At 50.7% G+C, this 21,855-nt stretch overlaps 1 non-coding gene across 1 annotated transcript; it reads left to right on the top strand.

Annotated features, from left to right (window-relative positions):
• The first annotated feature begins 857 nt into the window (after window positions 1–857).
• On the top strand, window positions 858–930 carry TRNAV-AAC (transfer RNA valine (anticodon AAC)). The gene has a single exon. It is a non-coding gene; the product is annotated as a tRNA-Val (tRNA).
• The last annotated feature ends 20,925 nt before the right edge of the window (window positions 931–21,855 follow it).

Here is a 21,855-nt window from a genome sequence, read left to right as displayed (position 1 = left end):
ACAGCATTAAAGAGATCCAGTGACTGACCAATGGCATTTTCAAGTGCTAAAATAGCAAGCGCTGTTGGTCTCTCATTGGCCATCAGCGACTGAAGATACGGTTTAATGAGCCATAGCTTCAAGGCGAGGGTGGCTCTGTCCACTGCCTTCCGTTGCGCTGCTGGGCACCAAGTCCCTGGCGGTCAATATGTGAAGCTGGGAGAAGAGAGTGGGGTGGCAAGCGGTGGTAGAACTTTTGCCACCAGGGTCTAGCTGTCTAACTTCCTCTTCGTACTGCTGGGCCCCCGTTGCCTTCAGGTAACACAGGAACTAAGGCAGGAATAGGGTGAGGAAGCAAGTAAAGCCGAGCAAGGAAGGCAAAAGTTAATCTTATCTTCATGGGCAGCTCGCAATGACGTCCTTTTTCTGTGCCACAGCTGACAACAACATCCCAGACAGAAAAGTAACAGGCCAAAAAGAAACCTAGCAGCTGCTGAAACAGTTCAGTTGGGAGCGTGCTAGACTAACAGGCTCTTCTATCCGCCTTTATGCACGGGCGGGATGTTTTCTGAGGGTGCAGCAGTTCCTTTAACTGCCACGAGTCCCTCATTTCAGGCTATGCAGCAGGAAAAGACAGCATGGGCTTCTGCACCGAGTTGGCCCACCTGACCTTTCATTCTTCTCTTGCTCTTTGTCAGCAAGGAGAAGAAAAAGAAGCTCTCCCTCAAGCTGGAGTCACACGGGCGAGGTAAGGACGACTTCCTGAGTGCTGGCTCCAGTCCTCTGCCCTGCCAGCTGACCTATCGAGGGGCTACCACCACATTCTCTAGATTTATCCATCGGTCTGTGCCAGAGTGAGCAACAACCCAGTCAGTGGAGTTTCTGTAGTGTAGTGGTTATCACATTTGCCTAACACGCAAAAGGTCCCTGGTTCAAAACCAGGCAGAAACAAGCTGGTTTGATTTTCCCAGATCCCCTTGTTATTCAGAAAGTGCACTCCTCCTATTGGCCTGTCCCTGGGATAACTCCAACCCCTGCATGACAGAGGATGCTGACAGCAGTGGAGAAAGCACCTTGGTGTCAGGCTGGAGAACCTAGAGTAGTTAGGCCAGTCACCATTTGGAGACTTGTGGCTTGGCCACCTCTGCTGTTGGAGGTTGGCCTATAGAGGCTCTCACTTCCTGCTGGGCTCCTTTGCGTGACTGGCCAAAGGAGGAAGTGAGGCAGGAATGGGGCAATAGAGGAAAGTTGAGCTGAGGAAGGCAGGGAAGAAGCTGTGCGGCTAAGTGGGGTTAGTAGAGCACCACCCTTCATTCTGCAAAGCCTGGAGAGGTGTGGTTGGCTGCTGGGAGGTAGAATCCTGTGCCTGCCTCTTGGCTTCCCAGGAGTGGCTACTTGCAGCCCAGGAGAAGAAGGGAGGTTCTGGGTGAAAGGAAAACAAGCAAAGCTGAGTCCAAGTGGAGAATGGCGGCTCCTTCATGGCCAACCTGGGGGCATGACTGATGGTTTTAGAGGTGGAGGCTGGGCTGGCTGTGAGCAACTGGGATCCAGGAAACCCCCACCTGCCCTTCTGAGGGCTGAACCCATGGAGGTGCGGTTGGCTGCTGGGAGACAGACCCCTGTGGCTGCCTGTTGGCATCCCAGGGATGGCTACTTGCAGCCCAGGAGAAGCGGGGTTCTGGGGGGAAGGAAAAGCAGCAATGGTGAGGCTGAGTGGGCTCCTTTCTGGCCGAGATGGTGGACTGTGGTGAGTCTGGGAGTTGCCTGTAAGCCATAAGTGGACGTAGTGCAGTGAAAACTGCTGCTCCATTCTGGCCGACCTGGGTGCGCCATGGATGACTTGGGAGTGGGGGCAGGGTGCTGGCTGTGAGCAAATGGGATCCAGGAAGCCCCAGCCTGCCCCTCCAGGGGCCGAGTCTTCTTCTCTCCTGCCATGGGGAGCCCGACCTTAAGCCTGCCCAGCATGTGCAGCAGCTCGAGCATTAAGCCTTCCTGTGTGCATAACTGAACTACGCCCTAGTGTAATAAGGTGTAAAGTTTAAATTGTGAATTTATCTTTAATTTCCATGGTAATTTACTTTGATCTTTTATTCCTACCACTTATAATCCTTAAAACTCCATCTTTCTGTAGTTAATAAATCTGTTTTATGCTCTACTTAAACTGGTGTATTTTGCTTGAAGTTCTTGGGAAATCTCAGCTCCGTTACAAGGCTGGGTCATGTACTATTCACAGTGAGGGAGGGGTGGACCCTGTGTAATAAACTCACACTGATCAGGCTTCTGATTAAGGCAAGATGGTATGATCCAGGGGTGCAAGGCTGCAAAGCTGTAGGGGGGGCGACTTTCTATCATTAGTGTTATGAGTGGCTGCAGAAGCATTCATGTAATTCAGTTGGCTGTGTCCCTACCTACGGATGTCTGTGTAAGTGCAATATCTGCCAGAGATTCACAGCTTGTCTCAGCATCACATGTGTGAGAGGGAGCCCAGGTGGTGGGACAAAGGGCTCAGGGGTGCCACTGTTCAGTTGCATCCCATAGATCCCATCACAGACTTTCAACAACCACAGCGGGTGCTCACTGAGACAGAGAGAGAGATGCCAAAATAGTGATATCCAGTGCCAGCAGACATCAAACTATCAGAAATTCTGTGAACAGAGAAGACCCTGCTAGTTTAAAATGGCTTGTGAGGTATCATTAGAAAACGCATAACCTACTGAATATTATCCTCCTGTTAAAATGTGTAGTAACACTGTATGTAAAATTGTGAGATTTTACAGTATGATATTACTGAAAAAGTTACAGTTCTGGGGAACGCCCACAGACCAGTTCCTCAGAGACAGCAAGGCAAACAGCTGGTCAAACAGCCATTCTCCTGCAGGGGGAAGGTGTGAAGACATTAAGGGCTGGTCTACACTACGGGGGGAAATCGATCTTAGATACGCAAATTCAGCTACGTGAATAACGTAACTGAAGTCGAATATCTAAGATCGGATTTCTCACCCATCCTCACCGCGCGGGATCGATGTCCGCGGCTCCGCCTGTCAAATCAGCAACTCCGTTGGGGTTCGTGTTGTTCCGGAATCGATATAAGCGCGCTCGGGGATCGATATATGGCGTCTAGATGAGACGCGACATATCGATCCCCGAGCAATCGATTTTAACCCGCCGATACGGTGGGTAGTCTAGATGTAGCCTTACATTCCATCACAGGGACCTATTGAGGCTGTTGTGGAAAACGACCACAGGATTAATATTTGAATCAGCTCAGCCTGAGGCTCTTTTCTTGGTTACAAGCACGCAGGGGGCGACAGCTATTGGAATACTGTTCCCGAGCTAAAAATCACACAAGCCTTTTACAGCTTAAAACCACAAACAATAACACATACGTTGCACGTTAATTTCCTTATTTGGAATATATTGCAAAATATGATGCAGGTCAAAAGCAAGCTGAACAATCAGTTTTCCATATTTGGCCTTTCCTGTTATTTTTATTACACCTGGTGATATGGGAGCAAGACTCTCCATGTCTCAAGAAATGTCACTACCAACCTAGGCCATTTTCACATGCTGGGGTGCAATCCAGATCAGCGAGGAGTTGTGTCATCTGTAATCCTGGGTGAGATTCAGTGTTCTGCTGCTGGAGCTCCCCTGTCTGGATACTCCCAGCCAGCGTTCAAGGACGCACTGAGTGTCTGTATGATAAGTAACCCTGGACTGGCAGCTCTGACTCCAGCCGCCTGCTTGTTACACCCCAAGCACATTCTGGTTTGGGTAGAGAAGGCTCAGGGTTTGAGAGAAGGCTGGGGGTAGGAAGCTTCTGTTCATTATGCTGGACCTAACCCCAGTTTTACTTGAGTAAAGAGGAGATACTTGACATTGTGTGATGCTGCTCCTGTGCTCTGTTCCCAAAGTGTTCTGCAGCAGAGGAGGGTCTCTGGTAGTATGTATGTTACTGGCCTATTGGGGTGATGCTGAAACAGGACAGGGTACAGATGGCATTGTGGGGGTGGCATGAACCTTCACTCTTCATTTCCCCTTCCAAGAACAGAAGGGACAGGAATCCTTACCCAGCAAGACCATCGTCTCATAGTTCCCCTGCATGACATCTCTGTAGAGGGCTCTCTGAGTGGGGTCCAGCAGAGTCCCCTCTTCCCTGGAGAAATACACAGCCACCTCCTCGAAGGTCACCGGCCCCTGAAAGAGCAGGAGTCCAATACTCAGTACCTGCTGACCCACTCACAACCCCACTATTCACGGAACAGCAGCACCAGGGAAATGGAAGCTCCGGGAGGCACATGTTAACAGAGTCCCACCCCACCTTGCTTACAGCAGCCAGGAGGCATCAGAGGGTAGAAAGAACCTTTGTGTCTCCCATCTGACAGACAGAAGCAGGGTCTTCACATTTATCACATAGCTACTAGCCAGAGCTTAATATAGGAGATGGGGCTGTCTCTGGACCCTGATAGTGGCTCCCTGGTAGGAATCCAAGCACTCTCCAAATAAAATATATGGAAGAAAGGGGAAGTCAATCATAAAGAATAGAAGTTAGAAGGTCAGAACTGTAGTGCCCATTAACAAAGGTTTAGAGAAAATAGAGCCTATCAAACTAACGGGATATCCTTATTGGATGAGATCAAAAGTTTGGTTGCAGCTAATAGTATTGATGTAATATACCTAAACTTCCGTAAGGGACATGACTTGATTAGCACAATATTTTTACTAAAAAAAACTAGAATGATACAAACTTAACACGGCATACATTAAATAGATTAAAAACTCTGATAGTAAATGGGGAACCATGATCGAGTGGATTTCTTTCTAGCAGGTTCCTGCAGGGATTGGTTCTTGGCCCTGTGCTATTTAACATTCTTATCCATGACTTAGAAGAGAGTACAAAATCATCACTGATAAAGTTTACAGTTGCCACAAAGATTGGGGTTGGTGGTAATTAATGAAATGTCAGTAGATTCAGGCTCCATCGCTGAGAGTCTGGGAAGTTGTCCCAGCCCTGGCTGGAGGGTTATTTCCTGTTCCACAAAGAGGGGAAGTTCCATTCCCAACTCCTGTGCCTTGAAATTAGGACCTATCTGACACTACACCCCCATATTCATCATAGTGGTATGATTATAATATGATTAGGACATAATTATGATCTATTTTGAAGAAGATGCATCATGTGTGGTGTCACTGGAAAAGTTCTGAGTTGCTGAATATGATTATCCTATTTGTGTGCACATATCATGTTCGTATCTGAAGTTATGGATATTGACTCTGTATCTGTATTTCAAATGTGCTTACTCTGGGTAACACCCACAATGAGCCTTTCAGGTAGAACAATGAAGAAGCCAGACAGTGCTGATGGCTCAACAAAGACAATGGACTGTGGAAGAGCTTAGCCTTCCTGTGAATGTTTCAGCCAGCCTATGAGTCATGGCTACTATGACTCAGCAGGGCCTGTGACCAGACCACATGACACTAAACTCCATTTTAGTACCTGTATTTTTCCACAAACTGGACTAGGAACTGAGTTTGGAACAAAAGGTTCCCACCATATGGAAAAGCTACATAAGGTGGGGTGTGACATCATCTCTTGGCCTCATTCTCCACACAAGAGAACTTCTGGAAACACCTGAGAAACAAAAACGGATGTGGGGGAAGTGCTGCTCCCAGGATCAAGAGATTTCTAGCTTGTGTATGGAAACTTGGGGGACTGCTTGTACCATCAGTCAGGGTGAGAAATTGCTAATTCAAATTCTATCCATCTAGTATGTTAGGCTTAGTCTAAGTTTTGGTTATTTGCTAAATAATCTGCTTTGATCTGTTTGTTATCACTTATAATCACTTAATCTATCTTTCTGCAGTTAATAAAATTGTTTGATGCTTTATCTTAACCAGCGTATTTTGAGTGAAGTGTCTGGGGAAAATCTCAGCTTGTTGTGCACATCTGTCCCATATCGAGGGGAAGGGGAACTACATTAATGAGCTTGTATTATAGAGATCCCTGTGCACTATAAGATGGCATCATTCTGGATTTATACTACAGCAAGTGTGCAAGGTTGGGGAGTGGGAAATTGGCTCTTGTCTTCTATCTGTCCTTGAGTGGCTTAGGTAACGCACTCAGGTAGCTTAGTTGGCTGCATGGCGCCACCTGCTGTTGTGTTGGGTGATAACAGGCCCTGGAGAGGCTGGCGAAATCTCCAGCAAAGCAGTGTGAGAAGGGCCAGCCCAGCGTGAGGGTTAGAGGACACAGCAGTTCCCAGAAGCTCCACAAACTGCCTCCTGGGGGTGACAACCCATCACGCCCTACACTACACAAGTCTCAGCAGGTTTGTCACATGCTGTCCCCTCCCTTTCTCCACCCGAGATATTTCCTGCTTCCCACCACCTCTAGCAATTCCCACCCTCTTATGCATTTACTGCTCCTCAACCTCCAAGCAGAGCCCGCCACCCTGATAATCTCTTACCTGAGCCAGCTCCATTGCAGCCATTTCCTTGCCCCTGGGAGGACGAGATGATCTGCAGCGAAACATGGATGTTATTCTCTGGCCTGCCGGGGTGAAAAGGGCAAGGTGTGAGAATTCAGACTAGGCTTTTGTCCATTCCACAAGCCGATTCCCCCCAGCTTTTCCCCTGCTAATGCACATTCTAGGTTCTAGCACACTGTGAAGCACAGAGTGACCTTATTCCAGTACAGGCCTAGCCCCCTCCCACCAGGGTGTAACCCTCTGACACATGGGGAAACCCTCCCAGTAACAGTCTCTCTCTTACACGTGTCAAGTTTGCGGACAACACCAAGCTGGGAGGGGTTGTAAGTGCTTTGGAGGATTGGATTAAAATTCAAAATGATCTGGACAAACGGGAGAAATGATCTGAAGTAAATAGGATCAATTTCAGTAGAGACAAGTGCAAAGTACTCCACGTTGGAAGGAACAATCGGAGGCCAGAGAAGAGCAGAAACAAAGGAGTCACTTTGGGGGATTCTCCCTGTCATTGTCCCCAAGGCAGCTGTCTCAGGTTTACAAAGGTGTTTCATGTTCCAGCCTTTATACAGTCTCTCCTGGGAGTGCCCCTTTCATGGACTGGGCCTAATTTTAGTTTTTGGTAGTTAACAATCTTGGTTTATTGTTCATCTAACCAGTATGTGTGGATTGAAGTGTGTTGGAAACTCTGTTTGGGATAACAAGCTGGTGCATGTCATTTTCCGCTGATGAAATGACAGACTTCATATGAGCTTGGGTCGTTCAGTAGCGTGCTGGACAGTGCAAGAGGCACATTTCTGGGGGAAAGTTGGGCACTTGAGAATTTGCTGGTTTTCTCCTGAGGTGTAATTCATGAGTGGCTGTCTAGCAGCACTCAATACTGTGTAGCTGGGAGTGAGTTACATGCTGGAGACTGTGTGTTAATTGGCCAAGAGGGGCTGTTCTCGCGGGAAAACAGTGGAAAAGGCACCCCATGCTGGAGGACTGAGGTACAGCTATTTAACAGTCCAGATTGTACTCTGGGTAACATCACAGACACTCATTATGACAGAGCCTCTTACAACACAGAGAAAGTAAATCCATGTCCCAGAAATCGAAGACTCCAGACAGAGGGCAAGTGTCCCTGGCACTGCTTCTTGCTGACAGAGAGTTTCAGAGACAGTGCGAGAATCCTGGGGAAGCTGGGAACAGGAAGCATGGGCTGGCGAGGTTCGGTTGAGAAAGGGAACAGGAAGAGCAGGGATATTACTGAATCCAGGATCTTAGCAGTACTAGATGACAGGATAGCACATAGTGCAGCCCATTGGAAAACACAATCCCAACTACACATACAAAATGATGGGGTCTAAATTAGTTCTTTCCACTCAAGAGAGTGATCTTGGAGTCACTGTGGATAGTTCTCTGAAAACATCCACTCAATGTGCAGCAGCAGTGAAAAAAAGTGAACAATGTAGGAAATAATTAAGAAAGTGATAGATATGACAGAATAACTCATATATCATATTTGTAAAAACAGCAAATAAATCCATGATACACCCACATCTTGAATAGTGCATGCACATGTCACCCCATCTCAAATATAGAAATATTGGAATTGGAAAAGGTTCAGAAAAGGGCAACAAAAATGATTAGGGGTATGGGACAGTTATGCCAGACCTAACCCCCAGTTTCATTTGAGCAAACAGGAGATATTTGACACTGTGCAATACGGCTCCTGTGCTCTGTTCCCAAAGTGTTCTGCAGCAGAGGAGGGTCTCTGGTATTATGTGTGTCACTGGCCTGTTGGGGTGATGCTGAAACAGGACAGGGTACAGATGGCATTGTGGGGGGGACGTGAACCTTCACTCTTCATTTCCCCTTCCAAGAACAGAAGGGAGAGGAACCCTTACCCAGCGAGGTCACAGTCTCATAGTTCTCCTGCATGACATCCCAGTAGAGGGCTCTCTGAGTGGGGTCCAGCAGAGCCCACTCTTCCCTGGTGAAATACATAGCCATCTCCTTGAAGGTCACCAGTCCCTGAAAGAGTAAGAGTCCAACACTAAGGACTTGCTGCCCCACTCACAGCCCCACTATTTGTGGCAGAGAAGAGTGAATCAAATGGAACCTCTGGGTGGATCATAGTCAGGAGAGTCCCACCTCGACCTGGCTCAGAGTATCCAGCAAATGCCAGGGTGAGGGGATGAAGAGAGAGCCCCTTATCTCTCCCAGCATATCCATCACCCCCCTACTAGCCACTGACTGATACAGGAGATGGAGCCCCTAGCAGGGTCCAGGGAGAGCTCGCTGGTAGGATGCCCAACACCCTCCTCATTGTGAGGAGTGGGATATGAAGGGAGAGGCAGCTCCAATAAGCCTGACTCATGAGTGTCCCCTTTATATCTCGCAGCAGCTGATGGTTAATGAGGTCAGCCTCCAGCACTAGGAGTCTGGTCAGTTTGACTAGCTCCATGTAGGTGGGTTATTTTCTCTCTTCACAAATTAGGGTATTTCCACCTCCAAACCTCCTGGGTCTGTTCCTAGAATCTAGGCCACTTAGTAAATAACTCCCAGCAGGTCTGCCACACCCTGGCCTCCTCCTTTCCCCACGCTGTGAATTTCCTGCCCCGCTCCAACCTCCAAACCAGACTCTGCAAACCTTCCCACCTCTGGTGTATTTGCTCTCCCTTTCCTCCAGCAGGAACCCACCAGCAACCCCCCGATAATCTCTACCTGGACTGACTCCACTGCAGCCATTTCTCTTCCCTGTCCCACGCCAGGCTGGGATGAGCTGGAGCAAAACATTCTGCAGCCTGTCTGGGGGAGAAGGGCAGTTGTGGGCGTTTCACAACAGGTTTTAGTTAATTTCACATCACAATTCCCCCAGGCCCTTTCCCTGCAGACAGACACCCTAGATTCTGTCATGCTGGGAAATGCTCAATCTGTTTATGACAATTTAGACCTGGCCCCTCCTGCCAGGCTAAGTCCACAGACACATTTTTAACCTCCCTTCTCTCTCCCCTCACCCCTTCTCTGAACACAAGGCTAGAAAAGAGCAGAACCAAAGGAGTCACTGTGGGGGATTCCCTCAGACACTGACCCCACGGCAGCCACACCCCAGCAGGGGGAATATGGAGTCAGGAACTGGCTTTTGCTCTGTCTGATCCTTGTTTTGTTCACTGGAAAGTGGTTCTGCCCCAGGATGAAGCAATACATGTGTCTGGGTGGACTAGAGAGCTGGAAATCTCTCCCCCACATTCATTTCTCCCACTGCCCCTTTCAGTCTCTCCTTCCCCTGTCCTCTCTCCCTGCCCCTCTGGCTGGGACAGTCCCATTCCTGGGGGCTTTGCTCTCCCATGGCTGGATTTCCTCCTGGCAACCGCTAATGGGAGGAGAAATGAGGTGGTGTTGTTTGTGCAGATTCACTTTCTTGCCAGACCCTAGGACATTCCCTGAGGTCTTTCAGTTACCTGGAGACTCTGGCTCAGAATTTAGTAGTAACAGCGCCCAGGACTGCCCTAGGGGGCTAGGACCAGCTGCAGAAAGTCATCCCCTGGGCCGGGCAGAGAAGAAGCTTTAATTAAGGTCACTTCCCAGCACAGAGCCCCACTGGGGGAGCAGCAGCTGCCAAGCCTGGTCTCCCAGATCACAATGGAGGCTGCAGCATCTGACCCAGGAAGCTGAACCCCAATATCCTGAGCAGAGAGGGACGGAGTGTATGAGCAGCTTCCCTCCTTTAGCTCTCTGGGGAGAGCAGCTGATGGGAGCCCCTCCTAACAGGGAGAATGGCTGATCTCATTTGACCCACTGTCCATCTGGAATCACTCCTTGTCTTTCCATACAGTGACTCTGGATTAACAACGGTCTCAATGACACCGGATTTCAGAAAGAATGAGTTCAGAACGCTGTGGAAAAGACCATCGTGTGGCAGTGCTGACTCCCTTCCCACCTCCCTCACCCCCGCAGATCTAGGACAAGGACTGGGGGCAAAAATTTTCCAAACGGAACCAAAAGTTCCTGCAGTTTTCAAAAGAGGAGAAAAGTAAATTCTGTGAATTCACACTAACAGTGTTTGCTAAGTGGACTGAAAGTTATCACAGTGACAGGGCACGTGACTGGGGAATGGACTTGGTGACCTGGTTACTAGGAGCCAGGACTCTGGTACAAGTTGACCAGAGAGAAGGATCATGGTTAGCAGCAGCCCCCAGACACCCCCTAGTACCTAGAGCCCAGACCCCCCAGCCAGGGGCCCCAGACACCCCCCAGCCAGGATCCCATCAGATATTCCCTGGGACGCAGCCCCCAGAGTCCCTGGCCAGGGACCCCAGATACCCCTCAAAGCCCACCGGCCAGAGAACCCCCACCACACCATGATTGCCAGGTTGGGAATCCCAAAGGGTTCCCCCCACCAAGAGCCCCCAGCAGCCAGGGACCCCCTCAAGGGACCTCCCCCCCACTGGGAACTCAGTCCCTCACTGCCTGCCTAGGAACTTCCCCACCCTCCAGAACGATCTACCCTGACGTTTGCCTGGGACCCCCTCCTCTGCCCAGTGTGACCCCCTGATGCTTTACAGTGCGACCCATCACTCTGCTTCCCTGGCATGCCCTCACCTAGTGCCAGGGATCCCCTCCCCCAGCTCTGTGCACTGGGCATGGCAACAAAACCAGGAACCAGCGGGGGAAGCACAGACAGAGCCCCTGGCACAGAACCAGGCTCCCTCTAACCCTCTGTCCCGCCTCCCCAAGAGACACCCACCCCCACTGTTCTGCAGCCATCAGGCCCCCAGCGATACCCACCTCCAGGACCCATAGCCTCAGGGATGGGCACATCAGAACCACCACCCCCGAAAACCCCAAACCTCCACAACCCACCAACCTGACTAGGGTACCCCCTGCCCAGCCACCCAGAGGCCTCCCCCTACCACAATGTCCCTTCAGCTGCAATCTCCCCACACAGACACCTTCCCTGCCCCTGCAAGTGTTACCTCACAGAGTGTGAGAAGTGGCTAGAAAGTTAACACCACCTCCTGCTGGCCAGTCACACAGGCAGAGGGAGCCTGGGGAGTGCTTCTTTAACAGGAGAATGGAAGGCCTGGAGGGCAAGAAAGATCCACGGGCTGTCACTAGCAAATAATGGCCACCATGGATCCACCCCAGAGGCGGCTGCATCTTAGCACAATGGGAAACAACCCATCATATTCAATTAGAAATAAAACAACTAGAGAGAAGTGGGGCAAATGTTTGGGGTATTTTATATCAATCTTTGACACACGCAGAGAGAACCCTGTCACAAACAACATTTGATAACATGAGAGAAAACCACCAAGATCGGAGGGGATTTGATGTTGCTATTAAATAACTAGTGGAAAAGGGGGACTGTTGGACTGGATTTTATATGACTATCCAATACATAAACAGAATGTGATGGTCCCCCCCGGCCACGGGGCAACCATTCACGTGAGCAGCTCAGAGCCCTTTGAGGAGCTGATTTAAGGGCGGGGGGGGGGGGAGCTGGAAGGCTCCCTGGACAATGGAAGGGGGCCGCAGGGGAATTGGGAAATGGGGTCTGGGCAGTCTCCATGGGGGATGTGCTCCTCCCTTCCCTTCCCTGCCCTGGCAGAGAACGGGAACCTCATCCCACTCCAGTGGGAGCCATGTTCTGGGGAATGACCCAGGGCAACAATTTCCCACCCAAACAAGGACAAATCGCTGCAGATAAAATGGGTGGGAAAATCCACCCCCCAATGGAGAGATTTTAAATTGACATTTGAGAAGTATGGAGAGAAAAGGGAAAATCAGAGGCAATTAGAGAGCTGATCATTGGGGGCGGGGAGGAGAATCTCCCTGGATTTTATAGCCACGTGTGCTAATGAGAGAGAAAAGGGGAAATCTTGAGAGAATGTGTGTGTGGGAGGAAGTGGCAAAAACAGGGACAGGATCCAGTTAACTCACCTCCCTCCCACCCCAGGAATGTCCTGGCTGCACAGAGACAGATCTACACCCCCACCCAAGTGACCTCCCCCCCTGCAACTCCGGCTTCTCCTCCCCCCTCGACACCTCCGCCCTCACACCAAAGGGGGGGGCTCTGCCAGCGCCTCCCCCTGAGCTCAACTCCTGCTCCTCCCCCCAGCCCGGATTGTGCCCTTTAGTCCCCCACGAACCCTGCCTCCAGCTGCCTGACCCCCCCTGCTCATCAATTTCCTGCTCTGCGCCCGCCCCCCCACGCTCCCTGTTACTCCCGCGCCCCGCTCCAGCCCCGCCCCCAGCGCCCGGCGGAACGTTACGGCTGGTCCGGGCAGAGAGAAGGGCAGCGGCTTCAGCGGCTGTTACTGGGCATGCGCAGTGCCCGGGAGTAGCAGATTGCTATGGGGAGGGATTTAATACACCGCCCCCCCCGCCTGGCCCGGGGTCCGCCCCTCCCCCCCACACGACGGCAGAGCCCCGGCCCCCCCATCCCAGCGGGGCGGGTGGGCGGATCCTCCTGCAGCTCCACTGGGGCCGAGGCGCCTTCAAGGCTTCTCCCAGGCTCCCTGGGGCAGAGTCACTTTCCCGCCCCCCAGCGCCTCTCATTCCCCGGGGGCTCCAGGTCACAATGTCCCACCGCCCTTCCCCTGCCTGCAGCTCCAGCTTCTCCCCTCCCACCCCCGCCAGCCACACCAAGGGGAACCCCCGGGCCCCAGTCTCTGTCCCCACCTGGATCCCAGCGGGGCTGGGGGCAGATCCTGGCTGCAGCTGAGAACAGCGGCTCCGCTGCGGCTCGGGCAGCTCCAGCGCTGCTGGCAGCACGTGGAGAAGCAGGAAGCAGCTATTCAGCCCGGGCTTCGTGTCACAATGTGCCAGAGCCCCGTCCCCAGGAGCTGCCCTGCCCATGGGCTGTGCCAGAGCCCCGCTCCCAGGAGCTGCTCCGCCCCCGCTCTGTGCTGGAGCCTCCCCCCGAGGAACTGCCCCGCCCCCGAGCTGAGCCAGAGCCCCGCCCCCAGGAGCTGCCCGCACCTGGGATGTGTCAGAGCCCCGCCCCCTGGAATTTCCCCATGTTGGGTCTCTGAGCTTTGTTCTCCTACCGCCTTCTTCCCAGCACCCCCTGCTCCCTTCCTTTGTCTGCAAACAATCTCCTGCCCCCGGGGCGGCTGCAGTGCTCGCTGAGGCTGACTCCAGTGGCTGAAGTTGCCTCCATCTCTGCTTCACCTGGAGGGGGAGAGACAAAGAGGGGAGATGGTCCCAGGGTGTGAAACCAGAATCAGGGCGCAAGAAAGAAGGACTGTTTGGAAAGGTGGGTTTTTTGTGTGTGGAGGGGGGTGAGACAGAGGGATTCAGAAGAAGTTGGGCAGCAGAGGCTCAGGGAAATTGAGGGGAACCTCCTGGGTGTCTCAGTGTTGCCCAGGGTTTGTACAGCACCTTGCATAATATGGGGTCTGATCTCAGTCATGGTCTGTGCAGCACCTGGGATCCCTGATGTCTGTTTCCTGATCACAGGCTCTGGGAATGGAGAGAGGGAAACCTCAGCACCTGAAGGTTAATGCAGCCCTGTGTGCAACCCCTGCTAGGGTGATCCGACAGCAAATGTGAAAAATTGGGATGGGGGTGGGGTTAATAGGCACCTATATAAGAAAAAGACCCAAAAATCGGGACATCTAGTCATGCTAGTCCCTGCTGTTCTCATAAGGGGTCGGCTTAGAGAGGGTTTGGCTACACTTGCAGCTGTCCAGCGCTGGGAGTTAAAGCTGTCTTCCTACAGCTGTTTAGGGAAAGCGCTGCAGTGTGGACACACTGACAGCTACCAGCACTCTGTCATGGCCACATTTGCAGCGCTGTTGGGAGTGGTGCATTATGGGCAGCTATCCCAGCATTCAAGTGGCTGCAATGTGCTTTTCAAAAGAGGAGGGTGGGGTGGAGTGTGACACGGAGCGTGGGGGAGACAGAGCGAGTGGATTTTTGGAGCTGACACTGTGTCAGCTCCCTGCCTGGCAAGTTCAAGCCTCCTCCCCCACCCCTCTCTCATTCACTAAATGCAAATAGCCGCCTTTGTTCTTTTCCTCACAGACCAGATAAGCCGCTGATCCAAAACAGACCCCCCCTCCCCCGTGCCCACCCGGCTGCTTCTCTCCTCAAGCAAACACCAGCTGTGGGTGTTCCAAAGGGATCCCCCTGCCTCTGCTCATTCACTGCAAACAGTAACTGTGTTTGGTTTTTAGATAAGCAGCTCCGGGAGCCTTGAGCTCACAACAAAGCAAACAGAGGCATCACACCAAAACAAAGAGCGTTATCTCTACTTAAAAGCATTATGGGAAGGTTCCGGAGGTCAGTGACAGCGTAGTAAGATTAATCACTGTTTACACTGGCACCCCAGCGCTGCATCACCAGCTCTGTTCTCTTTATTCCTCTCGTCGAGGTGGAGCACATGCAGCACTGTAGCCAGGGAGATACAGCGCTGTATGTGCCTTGCCAGTGTGGACGAGGAGTAAGTTACAGCGCTGTAAAGCCACCACCTGCACTGTAACTCTCCAGTGTAGCCAAGGCCTGAGTTGTAGTAATAATAGCAGCCAAGAATCCGGTGGCACCTTATAGACTAACAGACGTATTGGAGCCTGAGCTGTCGTGGGTGAATACCCACTTCGTCAGATGCAACAATAGTCCCCTATGGGCTAGTGGTCAGGATTCCTGGTTTTCACCCAGGTGGCCTGGGTTCAACTTCTGGTGTGGGAAGAGTGCAGAGCTTTTGCCCAGAGTGGAGGCAGGAAATGAAAGGAACAGGAAGGGATCCTGCCAGCAGTGGAGTTAGACAGTGTAGGGAAGGGACCCCAGAAGTGGGGGTGGGGCAGTGGTTTGGGGGGAGATGTGGGAAGGATCCCAACAGTGCGGGAAGTTGACAACCTGGAGAGCACAGGCCTGGAATGGGGACCTGGAAGAGTGAATGTGTCCCTCTAAACCCATCAACTGCAGACTAGGCAGGCTTGGAAGAATTGTGTATTTGTTGGTAAATGTCAATTTCTGTGTAAACACACAACCCAATGGCAAAATATTTCCATCAATAATCATCAAAATTGACAGATGGACAAAGTAAGAAACATGCTGCTTGAGAACTTATCATGTTGTAGGAGCAGCAGTGATCTGTATGCTCTGTATAACCTGTATGCTCAAAAGGTCTGTTAAACTCCCCCAGCTTGTGTCCTTTCCCTCTTTGAATGCCTGTGAAGTGGCTTTCCCACTCTCCTTTGTACCTCCAGTGAATGCCCTTCACCCGGCCCATCTGGCCAGTGGTTCGCTGTGTTACATTCTATTGCACCTCAGGGAGACTGATCTTCATCGCACCGTCCATCGCTGCGCTGTGGGACACTTACCTTAAAGGATCCTGACATCTCCACTGCCAGGCCTGTCCTGGGAGCGTGAGTATGAGTGTGACACCCTCCCCCATCCCTTCTTTTGAGCTTAGCTATCAAGCTAATAAATGTGCTGCTTTCTGCCAAACTCTGGGGGGGAGGGGCATTATTAGTCCTCTCTAAGCTTACTAACTGACCCAATTTTGGGTAACACAAGCAACATTGTTTGATCTGTTATTGTACCAAAGGGGGAGATGGTTGTCTATAAAGGAGGGTGAAGACTAAATGCCTCTGATGAGAATGGGATTTGAACCCATGCAGGCAGAGCATAATGGGGTAGCAGTCCATCACCTTAACCACTCGGTCACCTCATCTGAGCTGTGAAAAAACGGACAGGAGGAGAAATCTAAGGCCGGCAGAGATAGGGACACTAAGGAGTTTTTAAATACTAAGCGTAAGCAGGGTCTGAATGAGCTCCCCTCTCTCACCTAGTGAGGAGCTGGGGAAAGACTTCAGGAACAGACCGTGTTTGCATAGACACACCTACTCTGCCTAGCTATGCAGCATGATGGGGCCGCTTCCCCAAAATGACCAGTTTGGGATGGTCTTGGGTTACAAATCACTTTAGGATTGAGTGGAATGAAATGTTATTCTCCTTCCTGTATGAGTGAAGGGCAGCAGAACATATCTAGTCCGTCCTGATGGAGGGGTAGGTGAGTGAGGAATAGCTTTTATTGGACTGCAGAGAAGTGATTGAGGACGTCACCCTAAACCAGTGGTCCCCAAATATTTCACATTGTGCCCTCTTAGCCATGGCTGTGGCCCCTCGGAAGCCACGGTCAAGAACCAGGGCTGGGAGGAGTGGGGCTGTTGCTTGCTGGGGTGAGGGGTGCGGACAGGGGTAAAGGGGGTCGACGCCGGGCTGGGAGCCAGAGTCTCAGGCTGAGGGTGGGGTTGGGGAAGAGCTGTGGCAGAGTGGTGCTCCCTCCCTGCCCTCTATGTGGGCTGGCTCAGGTCCTGAGGTGCCCCCATGAATGTTCCTCTGTGTCCCCCTAGGAGTCGCACCCCACATTATGGGGACCACTGAACCCTACTCGCTAAGCCGGGGCTAGTGATGCCAAACCCCCGGGAAAGGGAGAACAAGTGTGGGGGCCCCAGCACCAGAACCATGCCCCTACCTTCTGTCTGTGGCTCTACCCCCTTCCACCCATGGCCCCATCCACTGTCACTTCTGTTCCACCCCTTCCCCCACCAGCCCCACCCTATCACTCCTTTACCCCTGCCCCGCTGTGGCCCTGAGACCAGAGAAGCTCTGTGCCCCTGCTGCAGCCCCCGGGCTGTAGCAGGGAGTGGGAGCTCCTCCAGCCCTGGGGCTGACATAGGGGAGACTTTTCCAGGGGGACCTAACTTGGCCAGGGCCCCTGATCATGGGCCCCACTGTCCCCTTGGCAGAGCAAGGTTTGGGGAGGCTGAGCCCCCTTGTCATAAACAGATAGCTAAGGGTTAATGTTCTTTTACCTATAAAGGGGTAACACCAGTAACCTAAAACACCTGACCAGAGGACCAATCAGGAAACAAGACTTTTTCAAATCTGGGTGGAGGGAAGTTTGTGTGTGAGTTCTTTGTTCTTTGTCTTGTGTCTGTGGCGTCTCGGCTGTGAGAGTGATTTTTCTATCTCCTGCCTTTCTAAACTTCTGTTTCCAAGTTGTAAGTACAAAGATAATAAGACAATAAGTTTATATTGGTTTTTTTTTGTATTTACATGTGTGTAGTTGCTGGAATGTTTAAATTGTATTCTTTTTGGATAAGGCTGTTTATTCATTTTTTTCTTTTAAGCAAATAACCCTGTATTTGTCACCTTAATACAGAGAGACCATTTTTATGTCCTTTTCTTTCTTTTTATATAAAGTTTTCTTTTTAAGACCTGTTGGATTTTTTCTTTAGTGGGGACTCCAGGGAATTGAGTCTGCAGCTCACCAGAGAATTGGTGGGAGGAAGAAGTCAGGGGGAAAATCTCGTTGTGTTAGATTTACTAGCCTGACTTTGCATACCCTCTGGGTAAGGGGGAAGAGAGATTAGCTATCTTGGTACTTCTATTTCCAGGACTGGAAACAGGGAGGGGGGGAGTCCCTCTGTTTAGATTCACGGAGCTTGCTTCTGTATATCTCTCCAGGAACCCAGGGAGGGAACACCTGGAGGGGAGGAGGGGGAAGGGAAATGGTTTATTCCCCTTTGTTGTGAGACTCAAGGCATCTGAGTCTGGGGTCCCCCGGGGAAGGTTTTGGGGAGACCACAGCGAGCCAGGCACTGTATAAATCCCTGGCTGGTGGCAGCTTTACCAGGTCCAAGCTGGTATCTAAGCTTGGAAGTTTTCATGCTAACACCCATATTTTGGACGCTAAGGTCCAAATCTGGGAAAAAATATTATGACACCCCTCCCCCCTGAGCCTCCATTACGAGCCGCCCAGGCTACCACTGCTCAGTGTGTGGCCAGTCTCTGTGTTTTCTGCTGCTCGTTCTGGGGAGCCTGGCCGGCCTTAGGGGTGGTGCCCCCCGATAGCCGCCCTGGGCTCCAGGGGTCAAAGGGCACCGTGTGGCAGTGCAAAGGTGCTCACTGCTCTCCCCTGCCCCAATGCTCCTCCATGGGTCCATAGAGGTTTGAGGGGAGTAAGGAGCAACCCTATGTGCTCCATGCGTCCTGGTCACTTTTCCCACTTGGGCTGTGCTGTGAGGGGAGCATCAGAAGCTGCTGCTCTCTGCTCTCCCGCTATGCAGCCCGGTAAAGGAAAGTGACCTGGATGCAGGGAGCTCGGATGATCTCACTTCTTGCCCCCACATCCCACAGCCCCTAGGGGTGCCCAGATGAGCAGCGTTCCAGGGAGGAGTGGGGGGCAGCAATGCCAGCTGCTCCATGCACACAGATCAGTCTCCCCATGTGGGTGTAGGAGGGGGTGCAAGGGTTTCTGTGATGCCTATTCTATCAATATCGTCACTCAATACCAGGCACTCAAATTCACCAGTCTTAGTACTTAGACGTTTAGCGTTTGTATTTAAGCACTTCTAAAATGTGTCCCATTTTAGCTGTCTGCTATTACATGATGTAATTGAGGGAGACTCTTTCATTTCACTGTTTCTCATCAGAACCTACCTGTACATTATCATCTTCCATCCTCTCCACTATACTAGGCTATAGAGAATCCCTGTGAATAGTTCCTCTCCTAACGGATGTCTCTGTCTGAACCCTGTGCTCCTCAGCGCCTGTCGGCTTTCCCCAGCTCTGAGGCTGTGTCTACGCCACGCAGCTTACCACGGTGCAGCTGTGCCACTCTAACCATGCCATTGTAAGGTGCGCTGTGTGGCCGTCCTTATCGCTGAGAGAGAGCTTCCCCGGCAACAAATCCAAACTACCTCCAATGAGGGGCAGGAGCTTTGTCACCGGGAGCACAGCTACACCTATGATGCGCTGTTCACACTGTCGCTTTTCATGGCTCAAATTTTGGCATTCGGGGAGTGTTTTTTCTCACCGCAGAGAGACAAAATTTTTAGCAACAAAAGCCGAAATTACAAAAAAACACCTCTGCAACCTATTTAATTTTACCTTTATACAACCTTTATACTGCCTCCAGTTCTGGTCTCCTGATTTGAAAAAGATGTTGTGAAATTGGAGCTAGGGCAGCAAAGAGCCACCAAATGTTCTGAGGGCTGGAGAAAAATGCCTTCCAGTGAGCTATTGAAAGAGCTCAACCTGTTTAGCTTATCAAAAGAAGATTGAAAGGTGATTTCATTGAAATGTTGAAGGGCCTTAATGGAGAGAAAAGATTGGGTATTTACGGGCTCTTGAATGGAGCAGAGAAAGGCATAACAAGACCCAATGGCTGGAAAGTGAAAAGAGACAAATTCATATTACAACTGAGGCACAATAGTCAACAGCGAGGATGATTCACCACAGGAGCAAGCTACCAAGGAAAGTGGTGGATTCACCATCTCCTGATGCCATTTAATGAAGACTAGATGCCTTTCTGGAATGTGTTTGCCCCCAAAGTAGCTGTTATATCATACAGGAGGCCTGTGATATGCAGGTTAGATGCTCTAATGGTGTCTTCTGACCATGAAGTCGACTAATTTCTGAAAAACTGAGTGTAGCATTGGGAGCAGCGTCTGATGTTTTCCTGTCTAGCCGGCTTGCTGCCTAGAACGAACGCTCCTTCCGTGGGGTGATCCACAGGGAGTAGCTCAAACCTACAAAGTGCCTCGCCAGGGGCAGGACATTAGCCCAGCAAGGGAGGGGTGTGGCAGTGACATCACAAAGTCCTTTTGCAGGACCTCAGACTATTGGTCAAAAGTGGTGGGGAGGTGGTGACCTCACAGAGAGATGCTGACATCAGCCAGGCAGGACAGGGGCGAGGGGCCAGGGAAACCTCAGAGACCTCTGTGGCTTTGCTTCAGCACGTTTCCTTCTCCAGGTCTCTCTTTGAGGACTGAGAGATAATTTGGGGTCATGGACGTGAGCGCCAGGAGGAACCTCTTTCGAGTTTCCTCCTTCCCTTGTAGTGATTTTACTAGAAAACAGCCATCCCTGTTTAGAAGGTAAGAGCCTCCTGGAGGTTTGAAACCTGTTCAGTCTGATCTATCTGGTGACAAGTGAATTCTAGGCATGGAAAACACGAGCTTAAGGAGGCAGAATTTTATTGCGCACCTGGGATTTTGTCCCTTAGAATCGCTGGGGACATTAGGGTTTGTCCTTTTTGTTTCACCTCTTCCTCCATCCCTCCCTCCTCTTCTTCTCTTGCTTCTTTTGTCCTTTCTCCTGTTCCCTTCCCAACAACAGGACGGAGGTGTGTGTGTGTGTGTTGCAGGGAAGTCCTCTGCAGCTCCCACTATGGAAGGTCCACCCAAAAATGTGGGACTGAAATAGTGCTCGGGCAGTGATCCCCACCGGTGACCTGGGCCATCCTTTGGGCTCTCTGGTGAGAACCCTCAGCCTCCCGTCCTCCGTCTCTACCCTGATTGGTTGAGCAGGGGGTTATTGACAGGGAGGAGACTCAGGTCCTTGTTGTTCTCTTTTAAGATCAAGTAAATAAGTCTGAACCTGTTCTATCTTTGATTAATTTTGCTGCTTCTCTGCATTAATTGTCTCTGAGCAGTTGATGATTCCCTCTAACATTGCAGTTCTCAAATACTTGCTGAATAATTACTGTCACTGTTGTTGGTCTGGAGCTCATCTGAGAGCACAGTATTCAGGTCATTCAATGTCTGAAATTCAAGATCCGATGGTTTGTTTGAAAATCAGGGCTCTTCGGTCCTATTCCCAACACTGCCTCTGACGGGCTGTGTGACCTAAGACAAGTCAATTCTCCTTTCTCAGCCTGAGCTTCTCCCTCTTTCAAGTAGGGATAATAATGATCCGCTCTTACCTACCTCATGGTGGGTGAAGGATGCGGATTCATTTGGGAGTGTCACTAGAAGTAGTGCATAATATGAAGTTTCCCAGATTATGACATAATAGATTAGCTGAAATAGTCTATTTTATTTGTATTTTTTTATTTTGAAATTGTTAATAGTAGCAACGACTTAGCTCAGATTGAAGCATCTTATCTAATGGTTGAGATGTAAGTGTCTCCTCTTTGTGTGCGAGGAGACAATTTAACACACTCTGACAAAGAGGAGATGCTTTTGTTTTGCAACAAAATATTTTTGCAAAGATCTTTCATCCCACTTGTTATGATTTTGAGAAACAAACTGGTTTAGTCTAAATGGGATTTTCGGACAGAAACGGTTTGAATGAAATTTTCCCACCATCTCGATTCCTGGGCTCTGGGGGTTTTCATCTGTTAGAACAGGAGTCAGAACTGGTTGCTTCTCTTTCTGGCTCTGCCATCGCCTTGATGTGTAGGCCTTGGGTAGGTCACTTCCCTTCTCCCATCTGTCCAATCGGAACAGGAACAGTTCTCGAACTATGGGCAGTTTAGAGCCTGAGTGAGATAAGGGGTATTAAAGCCCTCTGTGAAGGAGAAAGGGGAGTTTCACAGTGTTTAGCACCAAGGAATTCTAAAGTTTGCTAAAATGTCTAGTCTGTGGAAACAAGAAATGGTCGGGGCCAAACT

The sequence above is a fragment of the Gopherus flavomarginatus genome, unplaced genomic scaffold (genome assembly GCF_025201925.1).
Source record: "Gopherus flavomarginatus isolate rGopFla2 unplaced genomic scaffold, rGopFla2.mat.asm mat_scaffold_34_arrow_ctg1, whole genome shotgun sequence".
NCBI classification, from domain to species: Eukaryota; Metazoa; Chordata; order Testudines; family Testudinidae; genus Gopherus; species Gopherus flavomarginatus.
Note: the sequence above shows the minus strand (reverse complement) of the source record. Positions and strands in the feature narration are given on the sequence as shown.